Genomic DNA, 23,595 nt, shown 5'->3' on the forward strand with positions numbered 1-23,595 from the left:
GACAGAGGTTTCTGTCCCACCTGGTCCCACAGCTGTTCATTCCCAAAGAAGCACACAGAGGTCTACATTAATCATAAAATGGTTGGCCTATTAACTCAGGTTTCTTATTAACTACTTTTTACATCTTATATTAGTTCATTATTCTTGTCTTTGTTGGCCATGTGGCCTAGTACCTTTTTCACTGAGGCATTCTCATCTTCCTCTGTGTCTGGCTTCCTCTGTGGTGACTGCAGACTGAATCTTTCCCCTTCCCAAAATTCTCCTGTTCTCATTGTCCTGCTTCTACTTCCTTCCTGGTCACCCAGCCTATATTTCCTGCCTGGCTACTGGCCAATCAGCATTTTATTAAAGCAATACAACTGATAAATCATTGTCCCACAGCAATACACCTCCCGCACAAAATCATAGACCAATTTCCCTGATGAATATGAACAAAAATTATCAATAAGATACAAAACAACACCACAGTAAAAACATACATCGTGACAAAGTTGGTTTCATTCCAGGGAAGCAATGATGGCTTAAGATACACAAATCAATAAATATAACACAACATATAAGTATACTTAAGGACAGAAATTACAAGTTCATTTCAGTAGATTACAGAAAATGTTTTCAACAAAGTCCACATGGGTTCATAATAAAGACAATGGAAAAACTATAAATAGAAGGGACATACCTCAATATAATAATATATGAGCAACTTTTAGGAACACTTTACTAAATGAGGAAAATCAGGAAGCATGAGCTCGGAAATCAGGAATGAGATATGGTGTTGTCTCTCCGCTCTTACTGAATACAGTACTTGAAAACAGCATAAAGGAAGAGAAAGAAATACAAGAAATGCAAGTATTCCTTTTGCAGATGACACAATAAAACTTAAATGATACAAAATGTCACCAGAAAAGTCAAAACGCTTTCAACAAAGTAGCAGACTAGAAGAATTGCATCTACCTTTGATTCTTCCCAGCAAATTCGACCTTTCAAATTGCGCTTCTTTTGAGAATTTCATTATATTTTTACTTTCCCTCCACCTCCATCTTATTCCATGCCCCCTCTACTCCCTTCCAAATTTATGACCTCATCTTTAGTTATTATTACACACACACACAAACACTCATTCACACACACACACAGAGACTGCTGAGTTCAGTCAGTGTTGCTTGTGTGTGTGTTTAGGGCTGATCTCTTAGGTGTGGATTATCTATCAGAGAGCCTGCCCCTGAAGAAAATTGATTCTCCCCCTCTTTGTAGTCACTAATTGCCTCCTTATCTAGGCTTGTGGTCTGGTGAGATTTCCTGCATCTAAGTTGGTATGTCACCTGGTGTTATTGTGCAGATCTGGTTCAGGTAAATACATTTTTGAACATCCATGGCCTGCTTGCTGCTCAGGCAGATGCTAACCTACCACAGGCCAGCCTGCGTGGGAAAACATCCATGTCCCATTATGATAAGCAAATATGCGGTGAAGAAATGGTAGAGAAAGTGAAGCAGAATGGGTCATGTGCTGTGGAAAGAGGCAGAATGGAAGAAATGCAGGCTGGTGCGGGAGGCCTGCTTGCCACTCAGGATCATGGTGATGCCTGGACTATGTTGCTGCCAAGGACCATGTCTGGGTCCATGGTCCTACTACAGCTGAAGTTTGAGTGGACAGCCATGGCCCTTGTTGCCACCAAAGGCCACAACAATGCCCAGTATCTGGTTTGCCCCCTGGGCCATGTAGATGTCTGAGGACCACCACTGGAGCCACGTTGATCTAGGTGGCCTGTGCTTCCATGTGGTGTCATCCAGGCCTAAGCTGCTGCCGAGGGTCATGTCTGGGTCTGTGGCCCTACAGCAGCCAAGGTCTGTGTTAATGTTCATCACCAGTGTTGTCACCAAAGGCTACACAGAAACCCAGTGTCTGGGTCTTGTTAGTGTCCAAGGCCTGTGCTGTCACCTGGGGCCCTGGTGTTGTTCAGACCATGTCTGGGTCTGTGGCCCTATGGCAGCTAGAGTCTGAGGTGATGTCTGTGGTTCCTATTGTAATCGAAGGCCCTGTGGTTGCCCAGGGTCAAGTCAGCCATCTGGGACCACACTGGTGCGCAAGGGCCATGCTGCAGTTAGGGCCATACAGATCTGAGTAGCACATACTTCTTCTCAGTACCTTGATGGACATCTGGATCAGGGATGCAGCTCAGAGCCACTTCTGAGTCCATGGCCCAACTGTAGCCAGGGTCTGTGTCGTTATTGATGTCTGTGGTTCCTGTTGTCATCAAGGGTCATGGTGATTCCTGGGTTCTGGACCACCACCTGGAGCCATGTTGGTGTCTGAGGGTCATGCTACAGCCTGGGCCATGCAGATCTGAGTGGCTTGTGCTGCTATACAATGCCATGGTGACATCTGAGCCAGAGATATAGCTCAGGGCCATGTCTCTGCTCATGGTCCTACTGCAGCTAGAGTTCGTGTTGGTGTCAGAGGCTTCTGCTACCATTGAAGGCCATGCAGACACCTGAGGTCTGGGGCCATGTTTGTGTCAGTGAAGCATGCTACTGCTAGGGCCATGCTGATAGGAATGGCCTGGGAAATTGTGACATCCAGTAGCATTCTGGATGCTGCTGAGGAACATGTCTGGATCTGTGGTCCTACTGTAGTTGAGATCTGTGTTAAAGTCTGAGGCCCATATTGCCACCAAAGGTCACACAGGAGCCAAGTTTTGGGGCTGCAGCCTATGACCTTGTTGGTGTCTAGGGGGGCACTGCCAGAGCCATCCTGATCTGAGTGACCAGTGCTTCCACCCAGAGCCAGGATGCAGTCTGGGTCTGAGCTGCTGCTGAGGACCACGTCTGGATCCATGGTCCTGCTACAACTGGGGTCTACGTTGATGTCTGTGGCCTATGTCACCTCAGGGGTCCATAGGAACCATGTTAGGTGAAATCAAAGGGCCATGCTGATTTGGTCCCACTCTTTCCTGGCTCTGGGAAAACTGGCCCTGCCCCTCACTGAACACTGCGGTAAGAGAGCTTCCCGCACCTCATGGTAGAACTGCTTTCTCCCAAACCCTACCCTCACCTCCCACACTCTGGAGAGATGGTCCCACCCCTCACCACAAGTGAAGGAGAACTGACCCTGATGGTATGGGCATAGGGAAGCTGGTTCCGTTCCCCACCTGATGTGGGCATCCCCAAAGACCCAGACTGAGCAGATCAGCTAATACCCAGGCCCACAACTGGGTCTTGGGTTGAACTACCATAACATCTACCCCATCTAGGCCCAGTTGGAGCTGAAACTAACTGAAGTCTGTCATGTGGCTTTGCTTTAATGCTAGATGCCCATGTCTTTATCATCTCCCTAACAAATGCAGAATGCAAATCATAAGTTATGATAGTTTGCTTAATTTCATTTAGATCATTCATTCCTATAGGTATCCATCTACCTTCTTTGGATCCTTCTGGGCCTTTAGAACTTGATACTTTGTCAGAGAAGATTACAGTATAGGAAGCTAAAACCCTGGGTAAATCATCTCTGATGGCTACTGGCAATGTTGAATCCTGTCCTTGTACCTTCTTTTCCTGTTCATCAGCTCAAATAATTTCCACAATCGTTTCAAGTCTTTTCATTATTGTCTTTAATAAAGCCTGAATCTCCTGGCCTGTTTATATTTCTAGTGATTTCATTGAGGCACGGTCTTCATTCTACACATGTGATTCCTAGGTCTGAAGCTTTTCCATTAAAGATAACACCACATCCTTGTACATTATTTGGATAGCATGCAGATTGCCATCCTGGAGAGATACTCTATCTGCTAACCTACCATAACTTTTTAGCAACTTTTGACTGTCAGATTCAACAGTATGAATTTTTTCAGATAATTTCTCAGTATCCTTTGACATGGATTCAGTTTTGTCTGTCAAATTAATGTTACCCTTTTCAATAGTATTATTTTTTCCAGGTAACTTTTGATTTCTATTGTATTAATCCTATCAGCTAGCTGTTCATTATTAGTCTGTAGAGACTGTATCATTTCTAAAAATGCCTCATTCTTAGCTCTGTTATCAAACCATTTTCTTAAGGATATAATATGAAGAAAAAACTGAGTCCCAATATCCAATAAAATGATGTATCACCATAACCATATAAGTCTTGAAGAATACAATCCATAGTATTAGCAAAAAAGTTACTAAACGTTTCCATGGTAATGTTGTCTGCCATTATATGACTTTCAAGTTTATTGACTTATTAATTAATAAAATATTTACCTGGTTAAGGTCTGCTAAATTGTTTTAGGTATAATAATCTTTATTGTTCAGCAGTTGTCGTGGTTGTAGAGTTGCAAGTAGTGGTGCAAACTGGTGCCACAAACAGTCCTGAGCCACTTTGGCTTCCTCACCTTGGTTCTGGTTAAATACTGAGAAATACGCTTTACTTGATAAATAAAAGCAATTAATTCAATTCTGTACACGGAGCAAAAAGCCAAGAATTCACAGGCAGGGAGCACAAATTGGAAGCTGTGCAAGTCATCAAATGACAAGGAATCATGGCAGGGAATGCAGCAGTGGGGGTAGGGGGTGTGCGTGCACTTGGTAAATCTACAAAGAAAAAAAACTTAGGTAAAAATAAGACAAGTGGGTTGGGGTGGGAGACTTTCTGGGCTTTGGACCTAGGCCTTTAAGCCAGTCTACCCAGTAGGTATGGAGTCCAAATCCATGTGGATACCAGATGAAGAGGGACACTAAAAAGAAATCCCACACTAGCTCAGAATTGAGTATAATGAAAGGTTATTTATTTAGGGGTAGACTCACAGATCACAATCCTCTGCTTGAACAAGGAACAGCAATTGGATCCAGCAGCCAGGAAAGAGGCTGGACGCATGCTTTACAGCAACATATATAATATAAGAGGCCACACCCAAGTGGGATGTTAATTTACAGGCTACTGGCAGTAGGAATTCCTACAGCAAATTAGTGTCTTCTTGCATGCATGTTTGGGCACTAAGTGTGTGCCTGGTGCCTGAAGAGGCCAGAAGAGGGTGTTGGAAGTGGAATTACAGGCTGTAGTTAACCACCATGTGATTACTGAGAACCGAACCTCGGACTTCTGCAAGATTAACCAATGATCTTAACCCCTGAGTCATCTCTCTAGCCCCAGTATCTTGCTATTTTAAGTTTAATCAATACATAAATGCATATAGCCACAGGGTATGTAATGATGTTTTGATGCATGTATTCAATGAAAAATGGCCAAACCAGCATAAGTATAGTAGCCATCATCCTAAACATTTGCCTTTCTTTTGTGGCAAGAATATTAAAATGTTCTCTTGCAGTTATTTCAAACAGTATATTGCTGTGCTATAGTCATCCTATTGTAATATGGCACTAGAACGTGCTACTCCATCTCACTAGAACTTTTGACTTCTCACTCACCTTATTCTGTGCTTTCTGTAACCTCTGTTAACCATCTTTACCTCTACTTCCATGAGGTCAAGTTGGACATTTCACATAAGTGAGATTGTGAATGTGTTTTACTTAATGTAATATCTTCTATGTTTACGCATGTCCTCATAAATGGCATTCTGTCTTCATTTAAAACTGAATACTATTATGTGTATCTGCCACATTTTTTCACTAAGAATGCTTCAATATTGTGGGTATCATGGATACGGCAGCAGTGAATGTGTGATTGCAGATGTGTCTTGGACATACTGATCTCATTCCCTTTGGCTATATTCCCAGTAGGAATATTGCTGAATCATATAGATTCTACTTTTCCTATTTTAGAACTTCTATGCTGCTTTCTGTAATGGTGTACTAATTTTCCTTCCCATTTACACTCTGCAAACATTCCCTTCCCTCTGCAGCCTGGTCATCATGTATCTTTTTAATCTTCTTAATAATGACCATGGTAGCTGTTGTAAGGGGATATCTCTATCTTATTTTAGTGCTAATTTGCATTTACCTAATTGTTATTAATGTTGGTCATATTCTCTACACGTCTATCAGCCATTTGCATTTCTTCTTTGGAGGAATAGTCAGTCGTTCAAATCCCTGGCACAATTTTTAGTCAGGCTATTTTTTGCTTGTTATCAAGTAATAACACTCCTTATGTATTTAGAGTATTAATCCAATATCAGATATATGGTTTGTAAATATTTCCCTCATTTCACAGATTGCCTTTTCATGACGTTGGATTTTTTTTTTTCGAGATAGGGTTTCTTTGTGTAACATCCTTGGCTATTCTGGAACTCGCTCTGTAGACCAAGTCAGCCTTGAACTCACAGAGATCCACTTGCCCCTGCCTCCTGAGTGCTGGGATTGAGTATGTGTACCACCACTGCCCTGTGGTGTTGAATTTTTTATTTTGCATGCAGAAGTGTTTTAATTTGATATAGTCCTACTTGCCTAATTTTGCTTCTGTTGCCTAAGCTTTTGGTATGATATCCCCAGAATCATTGTCAAGGCAAATATCAGTAGGTTTTTCCTTTTTGCTCTCTTTTCGTGATATTACAGTTTCAGGCTTTATCTCTAAGAATTCAGTCAGTTTTGTGTTGTTTTTGTGCATGATAACAGGTAAAGCTCAAATTTCATTTTTAAAGATAAGCTTTCATCTTTCCCCCAAACTATCTTATTTATTAAAGAGAATATTCTTTTCACACTGTATATTCGTGACATCTTGTCAATAATCACCCGTTTATCTGTTCCTTTTTCTGTTGCTGCAATAAAGCACCCTGAGAACAGCAACTTAAGGGAGAAAGGACTTATTTTGGCTCAGAGTTTGAGGTGCAGCCCATCATGGTGGCAGGAGTGTGATGCAGCTGGTCACATTGCACCCTTACTGGAGAATCAGAGAATAATGAACGCTTGGTGCTCAGCTTATTTTCCCCTTTTTATTTAGTCCTGGACCTCAGCCCATAGACCAGTGTCACAAACATGAGTTCCCCCTACTCGATTAACCTAAGCTAGATAATTTTTCGCATGTATTACCAGAGGCTTTATCCTAGGCCATGTCAAATTAACAATGTTTGGAGCTTTTTATTCTGAGAAAAGGCTTCTGTATAATAGCCCTGGCTGTCCTGGAACTCACTCTATAGAGCAAGCTGGCCTCAAACTCACAGAAATCTGTCTGCCTTTGCATTTACCACCCAGCTTGGCATCATCACAGACTGTACAAGCATGAGTTCATTCCTGGAGTTGTTACTGCATTTTATTGGTCTCTCTGTGTGTTATGGTAGTACTATGAGAGTCTGACTACTTTACTTTTGTAATATATTTTGAAATCAAAAAGTGCTCCACTTTCCATGGTCATATTGGCTACTTTAGGTTTTTTGTAATTCTATACTCATGGTCATGGATGGTCTTGGCTAATATGAAAACTATAATAGTCTCAAGCTTTCCAATCCATGACCATGAGTGTCCTTATCATTTGTTTGGGTTTTTTTTTCTTTCATTTCTTTCAGTAACCTATATTTTTATTTATTTTTTATTAAAAATTTCTGCCTCCTCCCCGCCTCCCAGTCCCCTCCCCTCCCCCCACTCCTCTTCTCCTTCCTCTCCAGTCCCAAGAGCAGTCAGGGTTCCCTGCCCTGTGGGAAGTCCAAGGTCCTTCCCCCCTCCATCCAGGTCTAGGAAGGTGAGCATCCAAACAGACAAAAAATACTCCCACAAAGCCAGTATATGCAGTATGATCAAAACCCAGTGCCATTGTCCTTGGCCTCTCGTCAACTCTCATTGTCCGCCACATTCAGAGAGTCCGGTTTGATCCCATGCTTTTTCAGTCCCAGTCCAGCTGGCCCTGGTGAGCTCACATTAGATCAGCCCCACCATCTCAGTGGGTGGGTGCACCCCTCGTGGTCCTGATTCCTTGCTCATGTTCTCCCTTCTTTTGCTCCTCATTTGGACCTTGAGAGCTCAGTCCGGTGCTCCAATGTGGGTCTCTGTCTCTATCTCCATCCATCGCCAGATGAAGGTTCTATGGTGATATGCAAGGTATTCATCAGTATGGCTATAGGATCGGGCCAAATAAAGGACATTGAGCCTATAATTCGTGATCCTAGAAAACTAAATAAGAAGGTGAACCCAAAGAAAAACGTATAGTTGTCCTCCTGGATATTGGAAGTAGACAAGATTGCCGGGCAAAAATTGGAAACTTGGGGGTGGGGGTAGGATGGAGGTAAGGGGATATGGGGAGAGAAAAGTGAGAAGGGGAGGATGGGGAGAGCTTGGGGGAATGGGATGGTTGGGATGGAGGAAGGGTGGATATGGGAGCGAGCAGGGAAATATATATCATAATTAAAGGAGCCATTTTAGGGTTGGCAAGAGACTTGACTCTAGAGGGGTTTCCAGGTGTTTATGGAGATGTCCCCAGCTAGTAACCTATATTTTTAAGAGCACTTGATGTGAGTCTTTTGGGGAAAGTTGAGTTTTAATTTATTCTTTGTGTTTTAAAAGTTTTGTGCTTAGCCGGGCAGTGGTTGTGCACGCCTTTATTCCCAGCACTCAGGAGGCAGAGGCAGGGGGATCTCTGTGAATTTGAGGCCAGCCTGGTCTACAAGAGCTAGTTCCAGGACAGGCTCCAAAACTACAGAGAAACCCTCTCTCAAAAAAATTTTTTAAAAGTCCTTATTTTATTTTTTCCCTAGATTTTTTTTTTACTATTTCTTACAAAGAAGCAGGTTTCCTTAGTACACACTTAGTTTTGGCTCACCCTCTCTTTAGTTCCCTTCTTCATCCCTCTCCTCCTTTCACGTTCATACCACATATGCTCTATTTGTCAAATGTTTTTCTATCTGTATAAACTCATCAGCCTAATATACTAGACTTTGCCTAGTCTCCCACTCCGACTTTTAATATCAATGTGTTTTGAGTTAGATTTTTATTACCAATCCTGTTTGTCAGGTACAACCACAGTGGAAATCTTTGTGGAGGATCCTCAAAAATCTAGAAATAGAACTCCCATTCAACTCAGCTATGCCATTCTTGAGCCCTGTATCCTCTTTCAGAGATACTTGTTCAACCATGTTCACCAGTGTTCCATTCACAGTAACTAGGAAATGAAAAACACACTAGATGTATACCAGCTGATGAACAGATAGTGGAAATGTCGTACACAAACACAATGGAGTTTTGTTCAGTAGTACCAAGTTGTAAAGAAAAAATGAAATTATTAAATTGAAAGGTAAGTGGAGTTACCATGTTGCTTTTTAGGTTGTTGAATGAATTCTTGCATTAGCACCTACCCATCTCTTCCTCCAATTGGTACTGGCAATGTCTTTGCCTCTTGGATCAATCCTTGCAGTGGCTGTCTGTGTCTTTGAGAACTGTACTTGGTCTGCTCTGTACTGTCACTTTCTGTGTCTCATGGAGCCACTGAGGTCTCTTTTGGCCCGCTCCCTTGTTCTGCTCTCTTGATCTGCTCTCTTGGTCCATTCTGCAGTCAGTGTGTGCTTCAGAGTTCCTCTCTTGGTCCTCTCTGTGTAGTTGCAGATTGTGTTTCAGTGTTCTGAGGTTTCAGGGAGTGGGTAGGGGAAATAGGAGGGTTTGGGAGCAGAGTGGGACTTGTAGCTTGCAGGGTCGGATGGATGGGATGGGTGTGTTGGAGCAGCCTACCTGCAGGAAACTTGCCTGCTGGTTGGCTAGAGAAGCTGAGGTAGGTGGGGGAGGAGGCCCGGGGTTTTGCCCCAGTATGGAGGGCCTGGAGAGTGGGGTGTCCCGCCGGGTGGGTTGTCACTCACCTCTTGGTCCTCTCTGTGTAGTAGCAGGATGAGTTTCAGAGTTCTACTGAGGTTTCAGGGGGTGGGGTGGATAGGAGGTTTTGGGAGTGGAGTGGGACTTGTAGCTTGCAGGGTCCAATGAATGGGATGAGGGTGTTTGGCAGGTAAGTGGATAGAACTGGAATGATCGTTGTGAGAGAAAGACCCAGAAAGAAAAATGTTCTCTCTCATATGTGGCTCCTAACTCGAATCTTTATGTGTTGAACCTGGAGTACCTATAGTAAGGCAACTATAAAAGGACTAAATGAGTTGAAGATTTCCTTAAGGGATGGGGGTTAGAAGAACATAGATAATGTTAAAACAGAGAAGGAAAATTTTTAATTAATTAATTTATTTACTTGAGTCAGGGTCTCATTATGTAGCCCTCTTGGACTTGAAACTCACCATGTAGTTCAGGCTGGTTTCAACCTCAAAGAGATTCACTCTACCTCCAGAATGCTGGGATTAGAGGTATGTATAACATGCCCTGCCAGAGAAGGATAAATTTGAAGATGGAAAGTTTAAGCAGGAATGGGGGCTAGGAAGGAAAGGCAATGGAGGAGGGAAAGAACATTCACCCAAACTAGGTATGCAGAAAACAAGGCACATGCAAACCTATTACTTTGTAAAACAATTAAAAAGATCTGCTAAATTAGACACATGGGGCTGGAAAGATGGCTCAGCATTTATAAGCACTTGTTGCTCATGCAGAAGACCTGCATTTGGTTTCCAAAATCCATACCTAGTGAATCGAAATCATCTGTAAGTCCATTTTCAGGGGATCTAATACCCTCATCTGATCTCCACAAGTACCAGGCGTGCACATGGTACACATACATCTATCCAGGCAAAACACTCATACACATAAAATCAATAATAAGTCTAAAGTGTTTTGAAGGACTGTGCTAGAAACGTGCGATCCTGAATGCCTGGATAATATTGTTCTATGAGCTCCTAAACAAAGCTTAAGGCATCTCCTTGCGAGTTGTTGATCATGGAAGCCCCAGGGGAACTCAGACCAATATATGCTCTCGCCGCTCTTGTTCGTTCTTCATCAGACTTAGTTGTTAGTGCCTTACTGTTGAAGGTACCACACATTTTAATTGCAAGATATAGAGAAATTAATCTGGAATTGAGCTGGAAACTCCTCCCTACTGGATAGCTTTAATAGTGCCACAAAATGCCTTACAGGCTGCTAGTGGAGGAAAGGATCAAGGAGGTAACCATCTGTGAGCCTACAATCTACCATACTAACTTCTCAGGCAGTATATTTTCATCTACACAATAATGACACAACCATTATGGGGGTAACAAACTGCTCTATGATTAGAGTTGAAGCCTACTACGGAGAATTCATAGGTGGTACTCTAAACCTGATCAAAAACAGAAGGCTGAGGCTTACGTCTTAGGTTTAAGGGCCAACTTATCACTGTTATTTAAATTGTCATGGTGCCAAACTGACTTCTAAATAGTTATGTTTGTACTGATAGACAAATGTATACTCCCAGCATCTCTTAATCAGAGAAGCCTCGCTTTGCAATGAGTTGTGGTGAGTGCAGAGATGCATGGCTACTCAAACTGTGGAGCATAAGCAATGGCTGAATGCTTAGCCCAAAACAGGATATTTATACCACCACTTCTAAGAAGAATGGAAGAACCAGAAAATAAGGAAAAGGGCTATGAAATCCTGACTTCTGGCACAGAAGAGCCAATGCACTTGTCACTCCACATGGGCTGCGACAGTCTGTTCCAGGCCTGCTAGCTTCGTTAGCAGTCAAACATGAATTGGGCAGGGGATCACAGGACCTTACTTCTCCTAGCTGAACTAGAGAAAGCGAGAGTGGGGAGGAAGAAACGACATGAATATTGAAAAGGAATTGTAAGAAGGAGAAGAACATTGATAGTGATGAGAGACAGATTAGAATTAGAGTAATCAGAATGTACTTTACACGGGTATGGAATTGTCTAAGAACAAATTTAATAAAAAGAGAAAAATCTTGTTTTATGATCTTTGACTTTTAATTGGAACACTCATTATCCTTTCATTTTAATTCAATTGCTGGTAAAATTGTGTTTAAGCCTCTCATATAATTTTGTGGATTTTGTTTTGACCCACCTGGTGTAAAGTACTCGATTGCAGTTGAGGGAAAGGTTAGCTCTCTTTGAATTTCCCATAACTATTAAATAGCTCCAACAGTGAGGAGTTCAGGTTACACAGGTCCAGCAAACTTTCCCCTTTTGGGTCTCCCTTTTGTCTCCTACCTTTAATTCCTTGGCCCACGGTGGAAGCTTTTTTTGTTAATGTAATTCTCTCCATCTTTTCAATAATGTGGCTAAGCTTTATTGGCAGATGAGCATATTTTCCTATGTAACTTGAGAGATAATATAATTTAGCCTGTCAAAGCCGGTCTCAAACTTATTATTTTACTAAACCCTTCTTAAGTAATAACCTTCATTGCTCTGTGTCACAAGTAGAAAGCTACAGAAGGAACAGGATATCATATGGGAAATTAGAACACCATTTCTAATACTTTAAAATTCTTATCAGAATTACTCATTTTTCAATTTAGATTTGTTGATTTTTTTTAAAGTGCTGTCAGCCATTTGAAATCTGTTGTTGGTTTATTTGCCCCACATAATTTTATACTTTGTATTATTAAAATTATCATCATGTTTAGTTTCAGTACATTTCAGTCAAGTTATCCTTTATCTACTTTGTCGTTATTTTAAGAAAATCATAATTTAGATGATTGTCTCAAAAATCTGTTGACTTATTTGTTATTTCTATACACTATACATGGAAGACTGATCTCTGGAGGAATCTGTATTTACCTACTAACTTCATCTGCCACTATCTATTTGAGATGAGATCTTGCTCTGGTACCCATTCTTGTTTTTGGACTTAAGCCATCCTCTTGGCTGAGTCTCTCTAGACACTAGAACTACAGGAGTGCATTATAACATTCAATTTTGCCGCCATTTTCACTATCTAAATTTATTTACACCCTTTTCTTGCATTTTTAATCCATACATATTTATGTTGTAATAGGAGTGGCGGGGCTGCGTCTCTGGCACCCGGCCGCCCACATGGCTAGCTTATGCCCCGAAATAATTACACGGAAACTGTATTCTTTTAATCACTGCCTGGCCCATTAGCTCCAGCCTCTTATTGGCTAGCTCTTACATATTGATCTAACCCATTTTTAATATTTTGTGTAGTACCACGAGCTGGCTTACCAGGAAAGATCTTAACCTGCGTCTGTCTGGAGTGGGAGAAACATGGCGACTGCCTGACTCGGCTTCTTTTTTCCAGCATTCTCTTTTGTTTACTCCACCCACCTAAGGGTTGGCCTATTAAATGGACCTAGGCAGTTTCTTTATTAATTAACCAATGAAAACAACAGATTAATACAAGACCCACCTCCATCATTTCCCCTTTTTCTGTTTAAACAAAAAAGAAAGGCTTTTATTTTAACATAGTAAGATTACATATAGCAAAACAGTTATCAAGCAAGAATTACAGTTACAATATTTATATTTATTTTATCTTTTATTATAACTAAGGAAAACTATAATTATAACTAACCATTTTTTAACTTTATCAAAGACTCTAGAAGGATATAATATTACCTAAGTAAACAAGAAGTAAGAAACTTCAAACTCTAGAAATGACAGAGACATCTCGCTGCCTGGACAGTCACCCAAAGTTTTTTTGTACTGTTGGGGCATCCGTCTTTGGCCTTTAGGCCCATAGTATCCAGCAGACTCTTTCATGAAGCAGGAAATTTTAAAGACAGTTTAGTCATTTTTTGCTGTGTCCTGCAGAATGTCTCGCAGACTCTTTTATGAGTCAGGAACCCCGAAAAACCATCTCACCTTTAGGCAAGTTTAGTAGTCCTCTTTTTGTGGGTTTTATGTGTCCAGTTTATGTAACAGTCCAGGCAAGAGCAGTTTCTTGCCCAAATGGCTATCAAACTCCATACGGATCCTCTTCAATGTCCATCATCCTCTTGAAGTAGATTGGTGCTGCCAGGAGCAGACGTGTCTCATTGTCATGAAAAGCCCTAAGTTATTAAAACATTTAAATGCCATATTCTGCAGTCTTTGAAAGATATGAAGAATGCCTGTCTAGCTGAAATATATCTCTATATATCTAGAAAATCTAACTAACATGACTACAAGCTTGACTATTATTTATCAACCTATATTTTTAATTATACATTACATTTTTAAATGAACTACACAATCACAATACCTTAATCAAGATCAGAAATACATATACATATAACAAAATTGACCTTAAAATCTATACCAATGCAAATTATTCATATCTATATCATATCCCCCTTTAAATGTAAAAGAACATTTATAAACCATATTTGGGAACATGGGACAAGACCCACCTCCATCATATTTATTGCTCCTATATTCTTGCTTAACACTTTAAGGAGAAAGTTGAGAACCATAGTCCAAATGGGTGAAGATTCACGAATTGAGGGTAGGAGATAAAATAACCCAGTATTAATTGAAACCATCTCTTGCTATAAAGGACAGGAATGCTTGCTCTGGGTTGCTGACGATTGTACATGTCTTTCTGTTGACTAGTTATCACTCTTCTGACTTCCCAGTAATGTTACAATGAGTTTTTAATATTGCACATTCATTTAAGGGGGATGTCTTCACTTATTAGTTCCAAAATTCTTTTATTGTAGTTTTATTAGCTATCTGTTATTGCAAAATTAATTTACTTCCAAATTTAGCAGTTCATTGCATAAATATGTATTCTCTCACTCAGAAAAAAGAGTCAACAATGTAGAAACTGTTTCCCCAGTAATTTGATACAGAGCTTTTCATGCAGTTTTTGTTGGTTTAGAATGTAACTGTTACTCATCCCTTGTCTGCCGGCATCACTGGGGCTGGAGGATCTGCTTCCAAAACAGTTAACCCACACAGCAACTGGCAGAGGATTTAGCTACTCACTTTGAGTCACTCCAGAAAAGAAAAATTGTCAGACAGTGAGAGAGAGAGACACGAAGGGAGAGAGGTAGAGAAGGAAAGGGAAGGAAACATTAAATGCTGGAATGCTAACCCTTAAGACTAAGACAGGAAGACTGTTATGAGTTCAAGGCCAACTTAGTAGTCCCTCAAGCTATCCTCTGACCTTCATACATGCACATGCCCCCACAACATAAATAAATAAATTTAAAACAAAGGGAGGGGAGGAGGTAAAGAGAGAGAAAAAGAAATGAAGGAAGGGAGAGAGACTGAGAGGAATGTCTGTATTGATTTCTAAAGTGGCTAAACCAGTTTCGACTCACAGCAACAATGTATGAGTATCCTCTTTCCACATCCTCACCAGCATTCATTGTCATTTTCCTTCTGGATAGTAGTCATATTGACCAGGGTGAGACAGTTCATATCCACAATGGAGTTTTATTAAGCCATAAGGAAAATGGTATCATTACATTTGCAGTAAAGTAAGTGGAACTTGATATCATTATCTTAGATGAAATATGCCAGAATCAGAAACACAAATATCACCTGTATTCTCTCATGAAGAATCTAGACGTGAGTGTGGTGTGTGTGTGTGTGTGTGTGTGTGTGCGTGTGTGTGTGTAGAAACAGATGTTAAGTGAGGGGACAGGTAGGAGTCTCTAGAACACTGTAAATACCTCCTATGTAATGGGGAATGGCCATGATCACATTTTTTCACATGAGCCGCATTCTGTCACTTGCACAAGGGTTGTTTTGTGTATATTAAGTGTAAATTTAATGTTTGATATCTAGACATGTAACCTCTTCTTTTTCTCCTTGGGCCCCAAATATAAAACAAGGATCGGAGAATTTTCAGGCTTTCCATAAAGAATTCATCTTTAGCATGATGATGATGAAGATTTCAGAGAGCAGAGGTTTATTTCTCAGCATTTTGCTGGAAAAAAAAATTTCATTTCTCACGACTTTTCTCTTTCCTTCTAGGTTGCCTCTAAATTTTCCCGGGTCTTATCTATTAGTTATCAGCCTCCACTTCACTCCTGTCACAGTAGAACAGTTACAAATACATTATTGACACCTCCCAATTTACAAAACTAAATCTGACCCTTCTGACCATTAACAGTTTAACAAATGGGTCATTATGTATTCTAGTGGTAAAAGACAGCACTTAGTGAAACTTGTTGGTTGGCATTACATGTGCACACATATTTTCCCCATGGGTGCATGTACAGTGTATGCCAAGTTAGTTGTTGCTAGGTAAAAGGGACATACTGAATCTCATGTTCTCTTATTATCGGATAACAACTGAACGTTGTTACATACAATGTGTGTGTGTGTGTGTGTGTGTAAACTAGTAGAAATGTAACAAAATGAAAAATACATATAACATGATACCATTCCTTCTAGAAAGGTAGTAAGCTCAGTTAGACTCACAAAAATGGCGTCTGACCAATGAGATACATTGTAATAACTGCTTCACTGATTTTAAATACAAAAGTGCATTATACATTTATGCCAGCCGTCACAGTAGGCATTTCAACTCTCATCATTCATGCAGCATTTAAAATTCTCAGGTCATTAATCAAGTTTGGTACAGAAATAGGTGTACACTAGGAAAATTTGTTTTTGCCATCTTCTTTCTCTCTTGATGTCAGTAGCAACTGATGAGCCCTTATGAAGTGTCAGGTGCATTTTAGTTATGTTATCTAAATTAATCCTCACACTGTTCCTCTGAGATGAGTATAATTATCATGTTTTGCAAATGAGGCATACGAGACACAGGGAGATTAGTGACTGACTAAAGGTCAAACAGCCCAAGATGTGAATACATCTGCTTGTTCCATAAATTCTAATTTTACCACTAGATTATAACACCCCCTGACACTAGACATTCTGTTTTTTTTTTTTTTTTTTAAAAAAAGGAAAGAAAACAGCTCCAAATGGGAAGATTGCATTTTATGTGGAGATTGGTATTTTCCATTACCAAGAGGCTCAGCTACATTTTACCAGGGACATAACGTGAAGACAGTGCAAAGCGAAAATAGCTGGGTGACGAGTGGGTTTGCTAAGCAACAGTTTATTAAATCTAGTGAAACCATGGTGATGGAACACTGTGGTCCCAGACATGCACTTACTTAACACTGTAGAGTACAGGCATAGCTATTGGGAACATCTGGGAAGATAAATCAAGAGTTCCACGGGCTTTGAAAACAGAAAGCATCATCAATATTGTTATTATCATGCCACATAATGCCAAAATTCCAACCAAATAAGCTTACAAACACTTTTAATTAAAAATGTCATTGTTATACATAGAAATGAGTTCTAATATATGTTTATTTTTCTTAACAGTTTCCACCTCCCTTATAAAACAGATTTGATTCATTTTGATTTTTAAAGGATTAGGTATTATAATTTATTGGTCACTTTGCATTTTAGCATGTTTTAGCGTTTGCAGGATGCTTTTCTTGTTCCATTTTCATTTATCATGTGTGTGTGCATGCATGCTTGCCACAACACAAAATTTATAAATATGATAAAACAGAAAATAAATTTAATAAGGGTTGTGTTGTGAGAATTTGACATATCTAATAGACTCACTCCCAGATGAAGAGGTATAGGCATTTAACAGCTGCTCGGAGAGGAAGATCCATTCTTCTCCAGGGATAAGCCCTCAACAGGTTATCCAGTCCCAGCTGGTCAGCTCTAAAATTATATACATATGAGAAACAGTAACTGAATTCAGCAGGTTATGTATGTATTTGTGTATGTATGTATATATATATATATATATATATATATATAAAATTAAAGATGGTAAGATCATGAATTTGAGAAGTTGAAAGTGGGAGGAGAGTAAAAATGATTTTAAATGCAATATATAATATTCTAAGAAATTTAAATTAAAAATTCTGATATTTCTTGTTTCTCTCTAACATGTTGAATATGCATGTTATTGGTACAAAAATTCAAATTTGCTTCACCAGGGTCGAATATATTCTAATCACATCACAAAACTTATTTTATCTTCAAGCCATTAAACAAAATACTTTAAAATTTCTTTGATCATATTCATCACCCTAACTTATCTCCTCTCAGTTCTTTCCCCCCACTTGCTACCCACCCAACTTCATTATCTGTCTCTTCTTCTTCTTCCTCTTCTTCTTCTTCTTCTTCTTCTTCTTCTTCTTCTTCTTCTTCTTCTTCTTCTTCTTCTTCTTCTTTCTTCTTCTCCTTCTCCTTCTCCTTCTCCTTCCTCTTCCTCTTCTTCTTCTCCTCCTCCTCCTCCTCCTCCTCCTCCTCCTCCTCCTCCCTCCTCCTCCTCCTCCTTCTTCTTCTTCTTCTTCTTTTCTTCTTCTTTTTCTTCCTCTCTCTCTCTCTCTCTCTCTCTCTCTCTCTCTCTCTCTCTCTCTTTCTCTCTTTCTCCCATTGAGTCCCGTTTGTACTGATTACTTCTGGGTGTGCGACCTACACTAAAATGTGGTCAATACAGCCGATGCCAGGCCTTTGAAGGAAACTGACCTAGCTTCTCCCAGTAGCTTATTTATTTATTTATTTATTTGTTTGTTTATTTATTTATTTATCCATTAAAAAAATTTACACTTCCTCCCCTCCTTCCATTCCCTTCCTGCTCCCCCACTCACCCTTCTCCCTCCCCCTCCCTCCTTAAGAGAGAGCAGGGAACCCTGCCCTGTGGGAAGTCCAAGGCCCTCCCCCCTACATCTAGGCCTAGGAAGCTTTGCATCCAAATAGACTAGAGACCTAAAAAGCCTGTGCATGCAGTAGAAACACTTCCCAGTGCCTTTATCAATGGTTTCTCAGTCAGCCCCCATTGTCAGCCACATTCAGAGAGTCTGGTTTGATCACATGCTCGTTCAGTTCCAGTCCAGCTGTATTTGGTGAACTCCCATTAGATCTGGCACATTGTCTCAGTGGGTAGACAAACCCCTTGCGGTCCTGACTACCTTGCTCCTCCTCTCCCTCCTTCTGTTCTTCAACTGCACCTTGGGAGCTCAGTCCGTTGCTCTGATGAGAGTCTCTGTCTCTATCTCCATCCATCACTGGATGGAAATTCTATGGTGATATTGGAGATAATCATCAGTGTGATAGTGGGACAAGGACAGTTCAGGCACCCTCTGCTCTGCTGCCCAAGGACCTAACTGGGGACATCCCCGTGGACACCTGGGATCCCCTCTAGAGCCAAGTCTCTTGCCAACCTTAAAATGGCTCCCTTAATGTAGGTATCTTCTTCCCTGCTCCTATATCCACCCTTCCTCCATCTCTACCCTCCCACTCCCCCAAGCTCTCTCCAGTCTTTCCTTTCTCCCTTCTCTCTCCCCCCCTCTTCCCTTCCACCATCCCCACCCCCACCCCTACCCACACCCCCATGCTCCCAACTTTTGCCCGGCAATCTTGTTTGCTTCCAAAAATGGAAGGATCTCCCATGCTCTTAGATGAGTAGGATCAACATAGTAAAAATGGCAGTTCTACCAAAGGCAATCTATAAATTCAACACAATCCCTATCAAAATCCTAACAAAATTCTTCACAGACCTTGAGAGAAAAATAATCAACTTTATATGGAAAAACAAAAAAACCAGGATAGCCAAAACTGTGGTGGCGCAAATGAATGTAGACAGATTATATAGATATATACAGCTTTAATAAGGAAATAAACTTACAGGACCACAGGTTCCCGCGGTGTACCGGAAAAGCGGAGCAAAAGAAAAAAGGGCTGCTGGGCTCACGCCCAGCAGATTTATCCGTAAACATTAGCCCGAGGCGAACACGCCCCCAATGGGTGGGGCTATGTCCCTACACAAAACAATCCTATACACTACAGAAACTTCCAGCGGTATTACCATCCCTGACTTCAAACTCTATTACAGAGCTACAGTAATGAAAACAGCTTGGTATTGGCATAAAAACAGAGATATTGACCAATGGAATCGAATTGAAGACTGGATATTAACCCACAAACCTATGAACACCTGATTTTTGACAAAGGAGCTAAAAGTATACAATGAAAGAAAGAAACCATCTTCAACAAATGATGCTGGCATAACTGGATGTCAACCTGTAGAAGAATGAAAATAAATCCATATCTATCACCATGCACAAAACTCAAGTCCAAATGGATTAAAGACCTCAATATAAATCTAACCACACTGAACCTAATAAAAGAGAAAGTGGGAAGTAAACTGCAACATATGGGCACAGGAGACCACCTCCTATGTATAACCCCAGTAGCACAGACAATAAGAGCAACATTGAATAAATGGGATCTCCTGAAACTGAGAAGATTCTGTAGAGCAATGGACACTGCCATTAAGACAAAAAGGCAGCCTACTGAATGGGAGAAGATCTTCACCAACCCCACATCAGACAAAGGTCTGATCTCCAAAACATATAAAGAACTCAAGAAACTGGACATGAAAATTCTAACTAACCCAATTAAAAAAATGGGGTACTGAACTGAAAAGAGAATTCTCAGCTGACGAAGTTCAAATGGCCAAAAGACACTTAAGGTCATGCTCAACCTCCTTAGCAATCACGGAAATACAAATCAAAACAACTTTCAAATACCATTTTACACCTGTCAGAATGGCTAAAATCAAAAACACCAATGATAGCCTATGCTCGAGAGGATGTGGAGTAACGGGAATACTCATCCATTGCTGGTGGGAATGCAAACTTATCCAACCACTTTGGAAATCAGTGTGGCGGTTTCTCAGGAAATTGGAAATCAATCTACCTCAGGATCCAGCAATACCACTCTTGGGAATATACCCAAGAGATTCCCAACCAGCAGCTCATTTTTTAAAACTGCTAAAAAATATTAAACTTTGTTGTCAGTAATATGAGTTCACAGCTATCCTTTTATTTAGAATGTGCTACACAGAAATATAATTCGTCTCTTCAAACAAAGAGATGCTTAACCATATTAAACTTACAAATCCTTTAACACAACCTTTTCTGTTTCATTGATTTTTTCCTTACTGCTTTTCTAGTGCATATATTATTTATTTCCATACTAATATCATTTTCACTCCCTACTTTCTTTTCTTCCCAATCTTCTGAAATTAAAAGTTAGTAACTTGCCATTTTCTTGTTTTGGTGTAGCATGCACAATAAAACTCCAGAGACATATATTGGGGTTCAATCTGAAGATCAGAAAATCAAAGTAGCCAGCCTCTACCTCTATCTCAGACTGAAATGGCAACCCTGCCTCCACGAATACCCAGAATGAGAATGAGCTGAGACCTGTCTCCTCCCGTTTTATATTTCTCTCTAGTTCTGAGATTAGAGGCATATACAACAACAGCCCAGTCTCTATGGTTAACTAGTGTGGCTACTGGGATTAAAGGTGTGTGCCACCACTGCCTGGTCTGTATGGCTGGCCATTCAGGCTGCTTTACTCTCTGATCTTCATGCAAGCTTTATTTATTAAAACATAAATAATATACCTCTATATTTCCCTTTTTTGTCTAAAATAGAAAAGAAGGCTATAACTAATATAAGAAAACTATATACAATAAGAACAATAGCTATATACAATATATAGACAATAAATACATTCACAATGTCTAGTCCATTTGCATTTGACAAATTCAGAGAAAATAGTCCACAACTATTCTATCTTGTGAGTCCAAAGTCTTGTGCCTAATTTACTTTCTAACATAACTTGCTTTCTGGGTCTGTTGAACAAGGAAATCTTTAATTATAACTATCTAATCTTCAACTTTCTCAGAGACCCAAGAAGGAAACAATATTAACTGAGTAAGCAGGAAGTGCAACCAAGTGACTTCTGAAAATTGTATGAAATTACAAAAACACCTGGCTACCTGGACAATTATCCAAAGTTCCTCTGCAGTGTTGGGCCATCCATCTTTGGCCTACAGGCATAGAATATCTGACAGACTTTGCTATGAAGCAGGGTTTTGAAGGACTGTCATGCCTTGATGCCTTGTCTGGGCAAGGTTTGGTAGTCAGTGGTGTGTGTGTGTGTGTGTGTGTGTGTGTGTGTGTGTCCTGCTTGTCCCATTAGGACTTCATTTGGAGATTCTTCCATTTTCATCATTTTCTCTGTAGTAGATTGGTGCTGCCAGGAGCAGGCATGTTTCATTGTCATTGAAAAAAAGAGAACCTATGTTATTAAACCATCTTAAATGCCATATTATGTAGATCTCTGAAGTATTTGAAGATGACCTGTCTATCTAAAATATATCTCTGTTTAACCTTAAAAACATACCTAATGTGACTACAAGTTCAATTGTAATGGGTGATTAACTACTAACCTGTATTTCCTTATTATCCTAAACAGTTGGTAATACTAACTTTAAAGGACTAGAAATTTGCATTACATTGATAAGTAAGCTGTATAGGTACAATACCTTGAACAAGATTAGAATATATGTAGGGTCTTTTTTAACAAAATTAATCTCAAATTTGTATCAATATATAAAATTTATATATAGTATACAAAAATCCAATCCAATGTAAAGCATTCAAAACCAGTAGTTACTTTTTAAAAGTTAATTCTATAATCTACCTTTTTATCATATCATACCTATATCTTCCCCTTTGTCTTTTCAAAACAAGAAGCTTGAATCTGAATTTTCTTTGTTTAGCTTTTTCCTTGACTATTGCCAATATCAACTTGTAACCAATACCCCTAAACAATGAGAAATATCCATAACCCATTAAATGACCCACAACCACCTATCCCACCTCATGGGAATGTGGGTGTCGTATTCTTAAATTTACTTCCTGCTGTTTGGGGGTGGAAGTATCTTTAGGGGATCCTAAAAAGAAAAATTTGAAATAGTCAAGTCCTGGGAGAGGTAGCTGTATCATTTGTTGCCCAATCTCTCTGTAATGAGAAAGTGTAGGGCTTGTCTGAAGTCCTGGCTAGAGTAGTCTGTTAGGCTGGATCATCTTAGCTAGCCACTTTGAAATTGTTTTAAGCAGTTTGTAGTCCAAAGCCAATCCTTAGGTGGTGTTTTTCATCTTAGTGGTGTTAACGTAGTCCCAGAGCAATTGTTGTTGTGGGGGCCCATTCTCTTTATGGAGACTTCAAAGGTCACTGTTAGGTGTGCTCATGGTTCACTGCAGAAAATTGATATTCAAACCCGAAATCATGTACAGAAAGGTAGATAAACCCTTTTTCTAAAATTAGTTAGTACTCTATATGGTCATTAATATTATGACAAAAAGTTTAATATATATATATATGACAAAAGTTTAATATATATAATATATATACATATATATGTATATGTATATATATATATATCTTATACCTTAAGAAAAGCTGTTAAACCAAAGGATTATGAGATTAGTGGCAATAAAATAGTCCTTAAATATTTGGGTTTTTGTGTGTGTCCCATATCAGGTGGCTCTTTTGACATGAGACAGAAATTTTGAGTTTTGTTTTACTAAGCATGTTTGGGTTTAGAGAAGGAGAGAGCCACACTCCAACTCCCAAGTCAACTTTAATCGTAAATTGGACTGTGGTTATGTATATGTCTGTAGAAAACAGCAGAAACAAACATTTGGGAAAATTTATGAAATTTTATCCTGTTGGAAATGTGATATACATATAAGTCAATTTACACTTTTTCTTGAGACATTTTTTCTGGATGATTTGTCCTTTTTCTTCAGATGTCTCATTTGTCCAGTGGTCTTTGGATTCTTTAGATGGATGTCTTTATTCTTCTGAAAAGAGAGAATCAAAACCCATCCTCAACCCTAATTTTGGGGAGATTCTCTTTTGGCAAGTTACATCTGACCAAATGAAAAGCATTTATAAGTTTTATAGACTTGTTCAGATTAAATGGTCATGCTGTTTGATGAATTGTCATCTCTTCTAATTAAGG

This window comes from Chionomys nivalis, chromosome X (assembly GCF_950005125.1).
Source record: "Chionomys nivalis chromosome X, mChiNiv1.1, whole genome shotgun sequence".
Lineage (NCBI taxonomy): Eukaryota > Metazoa > Chordata > Mammalia > Rodentia > Cricetidae > Chionomys > Chionomys nivalis.